Source organism: Gallus gallus, chromosome Z (assembly GCF_016699485.2).
Source record: "Gallus gallus isolate bGalGal1 chromosome Z, bGalGal1.mat.broiler.GRCg7b, whole genome shotgun sequence".
Classification (NCBI taxonomy): Eukaryota; Metazoa; Chordata; class Aves; order Galliformes; family Phasianidae; genus Gallus; species Gallus gallus.
The window spans coordinates 22,228,344-22,242,948 of record NC_052572.1 but is presented as its reverse complement, the minus strand read 5'-3'; the positions used below and the strand labels follow the sequence as shown (position 1 = coordinate 22,242,948).

At 42.1% G+C, this 14,605-nt stretch overlaps 1 protein-coding gene across 12 annotated transcripts in view; it reads left to right on the top strand.

Moving 5' to 3' along the window:
• Window positions 1-14,605, top strand: part of LOC107051951 — a 222,388-nt gene that overhangs the window by 182,359 nt on the left and 25,424 nt on the right. The gene's annotated exons all lie outside the window — the stretch shown is intronic.

Genomic DNA, 14,605 nt, shown 5'->3' with positions numbered 1-14,605 from the left:
AACAGACTCAACTTGCAGTCCACAGTAAGTTGTTTTCCCAAACAAGGATTGGCAGAAGGATCAATCTGAGCTGAACTGGGGCTTTGACAGCTTTTATTTTTAAGAGCTCAGCTATTTTTTTGCTGTTGTTTAGGTAAAAACATGCACACACACACATGCACACACACCCCAAAAAACAAAACAAAACAAAACAAAACAACAACAACAACAAAAAAACCCAACCAATAGCATTGCGAGAATTTACTTCACAACAAAAGATATATTTTTTTCTACTTTGCCATAATTCAATAACAATGGAAGGGATGAAGCTCACCAAATAAATTTATTTATGGTTAGAAAGCAGAGACAAAAATTTTCATCTCAAAAAGTGAATGTTTTTTAGACTCAGAAAAGGTGAGAGCTTAGGGTGGTAACTGTGCTGCCTTGTGGTCTCTCAGCAACCCCACTGTCTGCTTTCAAGCTCCCAGGTAAACAAGCTCTTCTTACATGCGGTTTCTGGCAGTAAGGTTTTTGTGGAGGTCCTGTGAATGTAAAATCATCAGCTCAGGGATTACATTTATTTTTCCAGTTGCAGAGCTCCAGTCCAAGCATGTTTTTGAAACCAAACAAGTAAGGGATAGCAGCAGAGGACAGGGTCAAACCACTCTCCACATTAACAGTGCAGCACTGGTGATTGCATTAGCTTTGGCTTGGAACAAAAAAAGATAGCATTTTCTGGTTGCATAACATCTGCGGCCAGAATGGGCTCTCCACCAGCTCTCAGCAACCACAGTGCTTGCCTAGGGATGTGAATTCAAGCCCTGCACCAAACAGCAGTGACGCAAAAGCCTCCTGCTCTCTCCACATCCTTTGCGTGCACACTGTGCCGCTGAGGTGCAGCATGTGCTGCAGCACTGATGGCAGCAAGCTGCTGGCAGGGCTTCAGCCCTCGCTCCCTTTCTGACCACAATCCTGGCTCAGTGGGCTGTGTCTCCCAGCACAGAGCCCCGAGGCTTCTCAGCTGTGGCCCTCAGTGTGCTGCCTGCGCTGAGGCAATCCCACAGATACCCAGCTCCTGCAAGGTCCCTCCTGGCATGGCCCTGTGACATCTCAGCATCCTTCCCTTCCAGACCTCCAGAAAGCCTATATGCAGCCCTGTCATCTCACTGAGTGGATCTGCTTCTTTCTGGGATCCCTTAGTCCTCCTTTAAGAGGAGACAATTTCCTCCTTAGAAAGTATCTACAGCTTTGCTTCTGAATCCTCTGTGACTCACTGCCATCATGAGCAGATTTCTTTTGCCATTTTTGATGTCAGATACCATCTATATTATATATACATGTGTCCTACACGTCTACTATGTAAAGGATTTCCGACATACTGAAGCAAAGTCTGATAACCAGTTAGGACTAAGCAGTATTATCTGATTTTTTTAGTGTCTCAAGAACAGTAATCATACATTACTCTGCAGTAAAGCCATTATATAATGATCCATCTGTGGAAGAAGAATTCCCATGAACCCAGTGGTAACAAGATAACCCATTTTCGCTGCCAGTCAATCCCATGTGAAGTGAAAGCACATGGCTATGCTGCACAGAATTGCCTCTTCAGAAATGCTGGTGAGAAGAAGGACCTTGTGGATGGAGAATGATTTGCTTCAATAAGACTGAGAATAGATAGGCTGCAATATTATCAATATCTATATCTGCTTAGATTTACTTTTGTGGTCACCGAGGAATCACAGAAGCATATAGTGTCATGTGCAATTACAGGCTCCATCCTTTTATGTGTGAGAAGAGGCAGTGCAGTTTTCATTGAACACCCTTTTATCCTAAGACAAGAACTGTACACAACCGATCCATAACCCAGAAAGTAAAATACATCTTTTATTCAAATTAATAAAAACTTGAAACAAAATATGAGCACAAAGGGTCAGACTGTGATGTCCTTACAGGCAGAGAACAGCAATAAATGTGGTTCAGTGAAAGCGAATAGTGGACACAAAGGAGTAAGTGGTTAGCCAGTGTCTGTAAGGCACCACAGTCAGATGAAATCACTAGAAAAATAAAGAGAAAGGACAAGTGAAGGGGAGACAACTGATACAGCATTGCCAGGATTGTGTGTAACTGGATAGGTTTTCCTTGGTAGAGATGAATGAGGCACATTTCCAGCCACTATGACCCCCGTCTCTCACAGAAGCACAGAATCATAGAGGTTGGAAGGGATTTCTGGAGGTCTTCTTGTTCAACTGCTGCTAAAGCAGGTTCCCTATGGTAGGGAAAGCATCCAATTGGGCCTTGAGTATCTCCAGAGAGGGAAACTCTGGGTAGCCTGCTTCAGGGCTTTGTCACCTTCACAGTACAGTTTATTCTCATGTTCATATGGAATTTCCTGTCTTCCAGTTTGTGCCCATTACCCCTTGTTCTGGACAACAGACTTGTTCTCTCAACAAACTTTCACGAAGACATCCCATTTTAGATGAAGCAATATGAAGTGAAATGATATGTTGCTCTCTGTAGAATGTTTGTTCTCCACATGTACGTTATATATATATAGCTAAGAGGCATGTAGTAGAGACTGTATCTGTATGTTTCTTGCTTTTCAGTGGCTAGAATAAGATGTAGAAAAAAAGAGCAGTGATCCTTTAAATCTTCCAGTCAGCTGGATAAGCCAATAAAAGGCAATTAATTCTTCCTGCCCTTGCATAGAGAAAAGGGGCAACTTCTCAAGGTCAAAGTAGCTCTGCAACCCTCTGCTACTGCCTACATTTCTATGGGCAGATCGACTTACCTCATACTTATGCCTCTTGCTAGACTGCTGATGGTCATGATGTGAAGAATTCTTGCATCTGCTTGGTGACTTGCTCTTTGAGTTGGCTGTACTTCCAGGTGATTGTAAGATTTTGGTTTGTTTGTTCTGGGGGGGTATTTTGTTGTTCTGCAAATTCTCTCGCTTGGCTTGTAGGTATGATTTATAGCTCGCTTTGTTTTTATGCAAGAGCAATTATTCATTTCCTTTCCGCATGAAAACTTTCATCTGCTCTTTTGTGCCTGCATTTCTCTTCAGGATTGCAGTTGTGGATTCAAGAGGTCCTAGAAATAACAGTTAAAGTAGACAGTTGCTGATGGCAGTTAGAAGACCCAGGACGACAGGGCTAGATGGAAACTGCAGTGCTAGTGGGGGAGAAGCAGCTTAACTAACAATGCCCACGATCCCCTCCCTGCTGCTCTGGGAGCCAGACATAGGTGGGAAGATCAGGTTATCTGGTGTACCACTCCTGGATGTGCATCCTCCTACAACAAGGCGTTAGAGGGATTACTTGCAGGGCCTGGTAAGCCTTGATCTGTTTGAATATCTATTCGCTTTAACCAAGAGAAGGTGTTATGGCAGGTCTCAGTACATAAGCAGTAACTGATGTTAATCGCACCTGTTTTTACTTTACACTGGACTGACTTCCTTCGTTTTGCATGTCAAAGACAAACAGCCTCCAGCTCAGTATTGCACCACCCACAACTGCCAGCAGTGCCCCAAAGGTGACTGACACATTGAGAAGCCTTTTGAAACTGACTCACCCTAAGCATAAGCCATGGGTGTTCAACCTTTCGGCTTGCCTGGGGCACACTTAGTGAAGAGGAATTGTGTTGGGCCACACATAAATACATGATGAAGTTTGACTGAAGTAGGTTGCAACTCTTAGTGAGGTCTTAAAGTGTTGGTCAGAGATTTTTGATGAAATTTTACTCTTCCCACGCTTCATCCTTGAGAACAGTATTTCATAAACGTTCATACTGCCAAAAAGTGGTGACATGAATGAAGCATGATTGTGAAGTGAGGGATATTTCTCTCTGGCAAGAGGGATTATAGAAATCTGTTAAAGAGATAAGACCATAATTTTGAGTTGAATATCTGATTGCAACTATATACATTCAGTTTGAAAATGTGCATGTAATGTATTTATGTCGAATAAAAACAGGGTCACAAATATACCCTCCAATTTTATTTCAGTATTTTTTTGCAATCTTGAAACGTATTCTCAAATTCCTTTATCAGAATGGATGACAAGATGATATAGTTTTTGCTTTTCCCAGGACTATGTTTAGCCATTGTGTCACAGTGCATAGAATAATTTGCCATAACTTGAGTTGGCACTGCACCATGCCCTTCCCGTACCCTGATTTGAGCCCAGGCAGTGCCGATCACACACTGCTGTTTGGCTGTTGTAAGCAACAGGGCTGGGCCGGGCCACTTGGCAGGGCAGAACTACAGCCATGATAGTGTGGGGCAGGGGATGGCTGAAGGAAGGGCTGGGCCACATGTGGCCTGCAGGTTGGCTGTGCCATACACAACTGTGAATACAATTGCCCATGACAAAAACAAACAAAAAACCTCCTAGCACCCAGCCCCAGCTCTTAATTTCGTAGCCATTTCTGAGCAATGAGCCACAGATACTTGTAGTTGCTCTACTAAAGGATGGGTGTGGAGATCAGTGCATCCATCTGGGCTACAGCATATGCAGCCTGGCAGGGAAGAGCATTTTACCTTTCTCTAGGAAAAATTCCCAATTTAAAATAGCTAGTAAGAGACCTAACAAGATAGATCTAGGACCTGAAATTGAAGGTGAGCTTAAGCATGCCCCAAGCTTATCTTCATAAGGACGTGCTTATGGTCACAGTAGGTTTGATGTGATCAGTTTCCGAACTTGGCAGATAAGGTTGCTGGTGGTAAGGTAACAGAATGAATCTTTACAGAAATGCATTGATGAAAGCAGCTCCCCATTCTGCTACTTTGCACTTCGTAAAAATGTACATTTGCACTGTCTGTCCCTCCACACAAACAGGTTCCACACAAAGTTCTGCCTTTTCCACGGCTGAGAAAATCACATTGCAGAGAGGCTGAGTGGTTTTCCCACAGTCACTCAAAGATAGAAACAGACTGCAGGAACATCTGATTCATCTTCCTGGCTCGAGCCATCAGATGACAGTTCCTTGTGATGAAGAAAACATGCAGCTTTTTCAATAGTAGTTTCTTGTTGCTCCAGCACCGGGTAGATTGTAAGGCTGCTAGTAACTGGTGTTTATAAACCATTAAGAAGGCCATTTTAGGAGACTAACTGTATGTGAATTATCATCATGAAATGATTGTTCCAGTCTCTATTCTTCTTGGCATTGGCATCATCAGTGTGATCCTCTGTGCCTTTCTGAAACTCCAACATTTTTCTCTCTTCTTCCTGTTGCTGAGGATTTTTACCACGTGCTCTGTAGGTAGATTTCTTATTTTAAATAATTTTTTTCTTCAGGGGTTGTACAGAATAAATGCGCTGATCAGCTCTTATTCTCTCTCTATGTGCTTCTGACTGCCTACAGAACCTGCCATAAATCAGCACGATGGAGCGTGCTCTCCTTGTGAAGACCAAGATCTGGCTAGCCAAATCCTTTGATAAAATCTGAGACTGCATGGAATCTACTGCCATCTTTCATCCCTAAATGCTCAATTTGTGTCAGATTTGAAACAAAGAAGGCTGGGGGAGATAAAAAAGAATCCCAAACCAATGACCTAAATAAGGAAGTGAAGACAAATAAGGAGTGTAAGGAATGTTTTTAATAATGCAGGGATCCAGTTCTTCAAGCAGAAAGAAGTTTAATCGATTTTTAAATATTTAAACTAGGAAATCTACTCTAGGAAACATTTCAGATAATTCATTCCATTAAAAAAAAAACAACATGACCAGAGTTGTGAGTTCAGTGGAAAGTTGGAATAATTTAAACCCAGGATGGTGAAGGATTCGTAGTAGGCTCCTGGCTACTTCTGGGACCTATGCTTCCCACACTTCCTGGATCCCACTTCTAGTTCTGTTGCCAACTGCACTTTTAGCATTAGGAGTGAGCATGTTGGGTCATGGGAGCTACTGAGGTGGCAGAGGCAGGCTGTCAGCTTTGGGGAGCTATCAGCTTTGAGGAGCTGTCGCCATCCTAGACAGAAGAGACAGAATACATCAGGGACAGTGTTGCTTTTCTTGGATGAGCCGGTCAGAACTGTGCTTTGTATATAGATGGTAAGAGATGTCTGATTTTCACAGCAAAGAGAAATGATTTGGGTCATTGTATTCTGAGCCATGCCTTTTATTTGGTCTTCGGGATTTCTCTTTCCTCTCTCTTTCTCTTTTTTTTTTTTTTTTTGGTTTGTTTAACTTCCCCTTCTCTGTTATCTCCTTGCAGAAAGAGGGCAGTGTTCTTCAGAAACTTAAGTCTCCAAAACTCATTGTAGTTCCCAAGGGCTCCTAAGAGAAGATTAGAACTGTTACCTAGTACTCAGTGGGAACAAATCCTGGAATGGAATAATGACCTTAGAAGCTGGCTTTATGCAATAAGTACACCTGACTATGCCACGGGTGCTGTGGAAATCTCTGCACATTTAGCTGTTCAGATAAGAAGTAGTCAAGGAACAAGAGTATGAGACTTTCATGGATAATTCACAAACTGGACGCTCATGCCAGGGTGCATTAGATGCTCCTGAGGATGGAGTCACCTTGCAGAAGAGGTTATAACAGCAGTTGTTGGGACAAGTTTGATGATGTGAGGTCATACTCTGAAGATGCACTGGCACAAGAAGTAAGGGCAAAGGAACTCTCCACTTTGGGCACACTGTCCTCTTCGTGTTTTGTTTTCATTTCTCATTCTGAAAACATGAACACCATTTGACTGCAAATAATGCCTTTTATTCACACATACATATGTTCTGAGAAGATTGGGGTTTATTTATTTATTTATTTCTGCAGCTTAAGAAAGAGGAACTTAGATGTGATCCCAAACTAGTAAAAGGAGTGAAATGTCATATCTTTGTACCATGAGAATAATCATCCCAAGAAAATATAACTTTCCTAGAAGAACAGTTCTCATCCTTGCGTGTTCTTATGTGTAAGTCTTTGTGCTGTAAGATAAAAGATTTTAAGGAAGCAGAAATGACATAACCCATATGTTAAATATAATGCCATTTGTCTTGTAATCACCGTATTCAGGAACATTCCTAACTTGCTAAAAATATTTGCTATGGCTGGTTATTTTGGGGGATGAAGTCATCTGCATTAGACATATGCAAAATGATGAAGTCATCTGTATTTCCCTGAACTCTTTTCTTTACCACCCTTTGGAACATCCACTGCACAGTGAGACGGCAAGGAACAGTTGGCACCATTGGAAGAAAAATCTTGTCTACGCTGCAGTAGGAATACTTCTGTTCATCCAGGAGGCTCGTTTTCCTCTGCCTGCTTCCAGACATGGGGTGTTAAATGCATTTTGGGGCTGCCATTAGAACCTAAGCACTCAGTACTAGTAGATCTTTGGCTGAACCTACTCCATATCTAATGCTCAGTATTTAGGCAAGCAAAATGGCCTTGAGGAGCCAGACATCCTATTCAATTGTGATCTATTCTGATGCTGCTGGAACAAATTCTGTTGATGAACAGGCAGGTGGCAGGGTTGTTTTCTATGTGTTTGTTACTTAGGTATTCTTTATTACTTCCACTTTGCCTTTGTTCAGATCACCCATTTCCCATTATTTCTTTCGAAAGTTTCCTCTCCCACCCTTTGAACAGTGCCTGAACTGTGGTGAGTATTAAATCCCACAAGCAAGTATGGCTTCTAGACTATATGCGGATGCTAACCTGCAAGTGCTACTGAAAGTGTCATAACACCACAGGTTAGCCTCAGGGGCTTGTCTAGTTGTCAAAAGATGTAGAATAAGGTATTTCTCTGGTTACTTCATAATTATGTTACTCAGAAGTGCTTTGGATCCAAGCATAATTTATAGGATCAGTCAGGTCCAAAAAGTACTGCCAGGAGGTGCCAAGCTTCTGTTGAGAAGTACCTCATGGCAGTGTTGACAAACTCTGTCAGTAATGGTGCTTGTAGGTATTTTTCATCAGCTGTGGCTGGAATGGGTTTGATTTACATGTGGTGACTCTACTTTCTTTCAGCACTTCTATGATGCTGTTCTCTGTTAATGTGCTGAAGTCTGGGAGGAGGAAAAACATCTCCTCTGGTGTGCTTTCTGGGTGGTTGCTGCTACGTGGCGTGGGCTTCTGTGATGCCAGGGTTGCTTGGTGTAATTGCTTAACAGTCCATAGTAGTGCAAAGCTGATTTCCAGAAAGGATGGGGATGGCTATGGAATAAATGTGGAGGTCTTGATAGTCTGGAGTGTAGGAATGAATTTAACTGCTGCAAAGGCAGAACAGAGACGTCTTTCGTTCAACACATCCACCAGGGAGGATTTGGGGAACATTTGGAGGATGTCTGATTCTGGTAATCTTTCCCATGCCCTCTGTTCTATTTTCCTTTTTTGTGATTCAGCCTGATTTTTTATTTCTGCAGGAATGGTTTTAGAACAGCTCTCCAGTGATAGCAGTCCTTGTTAGTATTTGTCTATAATTCCTTATTAACTTTTAGGTGCCATGGTCCAAAGAGGGGCATGGCATTCCCAGAGGCTGCTCTTCAGCTGAGCAATGGTGAAGGCATTTGTGGTAGGGTGAAGAAGGATGAAGTGGTTAAAATACGGAAAAGATATGTTGCTCTGCTTAGTTTTAGGGCAACAAAAGTAATAGTACTATATCATAAAATGAATTTACATCCCCTGAATCATTCTTCCTGTAGTATAAAATGCCCCAAATGTCTCTGTGCTTCTCTTCTTATTGGTAAATATATAAAGAAGAACAGCAAATGATTATAAGAGCCCTGGTGCACTAAACAAACAACCATACATATATGCATATATATATATGGTACTTGTTAGAATTTTTTGTGAGAAAACAAATAATTGTTCAGTGTGATGTATTGATAAGTAAGGTTCTTACCTTATTTGCTGTCAGGAGATTCAATGCCTGCCACAATATTACAAATATCAATCCCTTCTGAGCACACACAGGAATGCTGGGTACTTACTTGTTCAAGTATCTACAGAATAACAAGATTATGGCTTTGGCTGGGCATTTAGGGTGCTTCAGGTTTCCATTTGTAGCCTGAAAAGATCCATACATAGACCACAAGAGTTTAATGGAAGGATAAAGTGTATGTGTGTGAGAGAGACGTATTATAAATGAGATTTGGAGCTCACTTAGGTTTGAGAGTACCCAAACAGAAAAGCTGAACAAACACATTGATTGCAATTAATGAGTTTGTGTTTCTCCCCGTAAACACAACCTTTATTACACATTTCACTAAAGAGTGGCTTTCACAGTAATGCTTCCCATCCTGCTATTCCTGTGCTCTTGTAGTGGAGGCTCTAGACAGACACTATAATGCTGTAATTTGTAGTTTCTATCTCCTGAGTCTGATCAAGCCTTCAGCATATGACTAGAGCCTCCAAAAAGCTAATCCTACCTTCTAGTTGGCCCAAATATAATCCTTTCTCATATGATCAGAAAGATTAGCTTAGTTCTCCTTTAGGAGACTTGACTGTGGGCTGTTGGTTGTGTATCTTCTCTCCTGCAACTGCTCTTTGCTTACCGTGGTGCAGACAAGTTAAAGGTGCTGTATCTCAGGGACCCAGCAGAACTAGGGCTAAATACCTTCCTCAGTGTAATCAATAACTGCCAATAAAGCGATGCACGTGTCTGCAACATGTACTGCTGCCTTGTGAACTGCAGAAGTTCTGCTGTGTTGAATATCATATACTTTACATGGAAGGCGATATTTATAATTAACTAACTGAATTGTAATGATTCAATCATGCATTTTCATTCAGAAGTAGCTGTGTGGTTAGAAGACATGTAGCTTCTAACCCGGCTGTGTGACAACAAAGAAAACTCAGACATCTTTGATGGCGAAGAAGGTGAGTGATTACAGAGTTCAGTGGAAAGGTGGAGCAGCCTAAGTGTTATCAGGCAGAGAGATTTAAAGATGAAATATCCATAACGTTGAGTCCGAGATTATATAATTACCGTCTTCAGTAAGCCTCATTGTTTTTAAGGGAAGGAACGATTTGATCATGAACATCCAAGAAAAATGAATTTGAAGGAAAAACGTATCTCTAAAGAGTTACTGAGCAGACAGGTGAGGGATTAGCATATGAGGACTACTCAAAAAGTACTGCCTCCTATTTTATTATGTCAGCCCATGATGTCATAGGCGACTGTTGTTGGTATGGCAGTGGAGGTTGAACCTTACCACCAATATCACATTATGTTTTGCTTTTGTGTGACAGATGCCCACAGAGACATTGTCCGACAAAATGATGTCTGATATGGAAGTGTGTATGGAACAAAGGTGTGGAAAAAATGCTATCCACTGACATTCACTGACACTTGCTGAATGTTGATGGAGGCCAAACAGTGGATGTGAGCACAGTGAGGTGGGTGAAATGAAGAGCGTCTCAATCAGCTCATCCACACAGACTGGTTAATGATTATGTTGAAAAAAATAGCCATCTGAGAATTTTCTCATTCAAGTACTGTGGTTGTGCTCTTTGTCTCTGTTGTAGTTTCCATGGAAATAAATAGGGGGCATCAAATTCAGGGTGACCTACATACGCTGGGGAGAGGAAAATATGGCACTGAGTTTAACAGAGCCGATTTTGACTTTGACACTAGACTGTGTATGTGACTATACAGCCAAATCATTTTACCTTTCCTGTGCTTTTTTTCTGCTTCACATTATAGAAATATTTCATGCTCCAGGTTTGCATGGTTCCTTGCATGGGAGAGCCTCTGGTTTTCTGGGGCCTTGAAGCACCATGGCAACAAAATATTGCCTAATTATAACAGAAATAATAGAAACCAGGCTAGGTCCAAGAACAGACACGGGCTGCTTTTTGAAAGGCCTGGAAAATGAAGGTAGAAATGAAGAGGGAAAACACAAAGTGCTAGTGGCCTACACTAGGAAGGAGGAGTTCTCAATTGCTTTGAAATCTCTGGTTCTCCTTCCCTTTGTCCTTTCCTCTTTCCATTCCTCTTGCATTGTGTCTTGATTTTTATAGCTATCAGCTGACATCCAGCAGCTAAAATCTACATGTGTCATTCCCAAATACAGCTTGCACATTGCTACAAAATGCCTCTCTGGCCCTGTTTCCATGGAAATGGAAGCTAGCAGCATGACCATAAAATAAGAAAAAATAATCAAAAAAAAAAAAAAAAAGCAGTATAATACTTTTATCTTCTGCTTATTATTAGCAAAAGGCAAATGATTTCTATTTAGATCTATTTCCAGTTGGTGGGCCTCAAAGTACTTTCCAAGTGTAACTGTAGTTTTATCTTAAAAAACCATTAGATAGATATTATTCCCAATGTGCCTTGGGCAAGTAGACCTTTTAGGCTTGAATCTTCTTTCGCAGGTACAAACAGAGTCTTTGTTCTAGACTGGAATTTTTACTCCCTGCACAGTAGTGATGTATGCAACGTGACAGGACCATAACATGTTTAGTAATGGACCCTAGGGCTTCACGTCACATAGCTCTCCTTCAAGAGCTATGTTCTTTTTAGATGTAGAAGGAAGCAAAAGGACTTGTCTTGGCTTCCTGAAATTACTGATTTAAATTGAATATCACCAAAAATAACAAAAATTGAGTATCTGGCTTTCATTCCCACTTCCATTTTCAGAAAAATGAGATCAGGGAATAGCAAAGCCTTTCAGGCACCTTTATAAACAATTGCCCATACCATATGCCTGACCTTCTCCCTCCCATTTCCATGGAAACAGTAGAAAAAAAAAATACAGTAGAATGAGATAGAGGATAGTTAGGCAAGAATATGTTATAATCCTCACTAATAGACTCCAGCTTCAGGCTAGGGGCATTTTCAGCAGGGAAATCTGAAATCAGATAAATATCTGAAGGTGGATCTCTCCCTAGTCTGAATCTTCACCAGCTAGTCACATCTCACAACATTCATCTCACAATAAACTTCATCCATTCATAGGTTTCCTCAGCTAAGTTCTTGGTCACAGCTTATGCCTGTATGGAACAAATGTTGTGAAAATGGTGCTTATGAGCACCAAAGCATTAAAAAAAGTCTCACGCACACTCTCCATCCACCTTTGCATCACATGTGAAGTTCTGTATCTTCAATGGACCAAGCATGTTGCGCTCATTTTGTATACCAGCTGCCATATGAATTTATGAATTTTCTTTGCTTTCTGTGATGATGCAAACATTGTAATGAATCACACTATTCATTCTCAGTAGTACCACAGCTCAATAGCATTTTTCCTGTAGGTATTTGTTATACACACCCTCAATAATCCTCCTCAGAACCTTCTGGAAGCTATGGTAATGCACATGGAAGATGGCAAGGTGATACTGGAGAACCACCATGGTTTCACCAAAGGCAAATCCTGCTTAACCAACTTGATGGCCTTCTATGATGGTGTCACTGTATCAGTAGACAAGAGCCACTGATGTCATCTATCTGGACTTCAATAAGGCCTTTAACACAGTATCCCACAACATACTTCTCTCCAAATTGGAAAGATACGGATTTGATCTGTGGACTGTTGAATGGAAGAAGAACAGGCTACAGTACTGAGTCCAGAGGGTGGTGGTCAATGGCTCAGTGTCTGGATGGAAATTAGTGACAAGTAGTGTCCCCCAGGGGTCAGTACTGGGACAAATACTCTTCAATACATTCGTCAATGACATTGACATTGGGGTCAAGTGCACCCTCAGCAAGTTTGTGGGTGATGCCAAGCTGTGGGGTGTAGTAGACAAACCAGAGGAATGGGATACCACCCAGAAGGACCTAGACTGGCATGAGCAGTGGGCCCAGGCAAACCTCATGAGGCTGAACAAATCCAAATGTGAGACCTTGCTCCAGGGTCAAGGCAATCCCCACTGCCAATAGGAGCTGGGGATGAAAGGATTGAGCACAGCCCTGCTGAAAAAGACCTGGGAGTATTGGTGGATGGGAAGCTGGACATGAGCCAGCAATGTGTCCTCACAGCCCAGAAAACCAATCGATTCCTGGACTGCATCAAAAGAAGCATGGTCAGAAGGTCAAGGGAAGTGATCCTGCCCCTCTGCTCTGCACTGGTGAGGCCTCACCTGGAGTACTGCATCCAGGTGTGGAGTTCTCACTACAGGAGAGATATAGATCTGGTGGAGCACATCCAAAGGAGAGCCATAGAAATGATCCAAGGAATGGAACACCTCTCCTATGAGGACAGTCTGAGAGAGCTGGGGATGTTCAGCTTGGAGAAGAGAAGGCTCCAAGGTGACCTGAGAGCGGCCTGTTAGAGGCTACATGAAAGAAGGGGACAGACTCTTCAGCAGGGTCTGTGGTGATAGAAGAAGGGGATATGGCTTCAAGCTGAGAGAGGGTATATTTAGGTTGGATATAAGGAAAAAGTCTTTTACAGTGAGGGTGGTGAGGCACTGGAAGAGGTTCCCCAGAGGAGTGGTTGATGCCCTGTCCCTGGAGACTTTCAAGGTGAAGCTGAGTCAGGCCCCGGGCAACATGATCTGGCTGTTGATTTCCCTGTCATTGAAGGGTATTTGGACTAGATGACCTTTAAAACTTCCTTCCAACTCTAAAGATTCTATGATTGTATGAAAATTTGTATGAGCATCAGCACATCCACATAAGGAAGAAGACTTGAGATATAGGTTCCCCAGGTTGTAGGTTTCCATCTTCCCACCTTCTTTGACAGAGATGATACAAAGTGGTAATGGCGCATTCACACACAGCACACACACACATATTTTGAGTCACTGACAAGAGTGATGACAGAAAATTCCAGAGCAGTCCGTAATATGCAGCTGAAAAATTTTTAATGGATTCAACTAAAGCATGGGGAAAAGGAAGGAAAATGTTTCCAAAAGTATTTGCTGCCATCACAGCATGGTGGTGGCCCTGCAAATCTATGTGCATGAGGGGACATGGCTGCACAGACTGATAGTTGTAGACATCTGCCTGGGATTGGAAATTTGCCTGCGGATATCATATTGCAGGGCAAATCAGTCAGGAAACTTCAAATGGCATCCTCCTGAATGAAGTGTATCCTCCAGACAAGCATCTGGGTATATACAGAAGGAAAAGGGGGATGCTGATTACTAGGGCCTCACCCGGTTCAGCAGAGCTCACTCATAGATAAGTCTCCTTGAGCAAGAAGCCTGTGCAGAAACTTTAGAAGATGCTATAATTCTTCATTGCAGCTGCTTCAGAGCTACTTCAGACTCTTCTGTGCCCTCACTACAGACCAGGGAGTCAGAGAAGGGAAAAATGCCCTGCAGCCAGCAGGATCCAGCTGCTGAATGCTCCTGTTAGAATACCTGAAGTAGCACAGAAAGAGGGGTTGAAGGATTTCAGCGTGCAAAGGAGAGTGCTGCTGACAGGAGAGGGGAAGAGACTTCTGGAGAAAGAAGTACTTACAGTAGTACTGTCAGCAGGACCGTGCCAGGAAAGCAGGTCACAGGATATTGCAACACACTTATTGGGAAAATGCAAATAAAGGGTAAATGAGGGGTAATTGTGGTCTGCATATGGATAGTCTGGAAGCAGACACATAGGCTGATTTAATTGGGAAAGTTATTACCTGGGAATTTATTCATTCCACCTGGATGATTAACAAGTCTATTTATTCCTGTAGCCCACTTTGTATTTCTTTACAGATCTTGCAGGTAAATGAAGAATTGGTTACTTAGGTAAG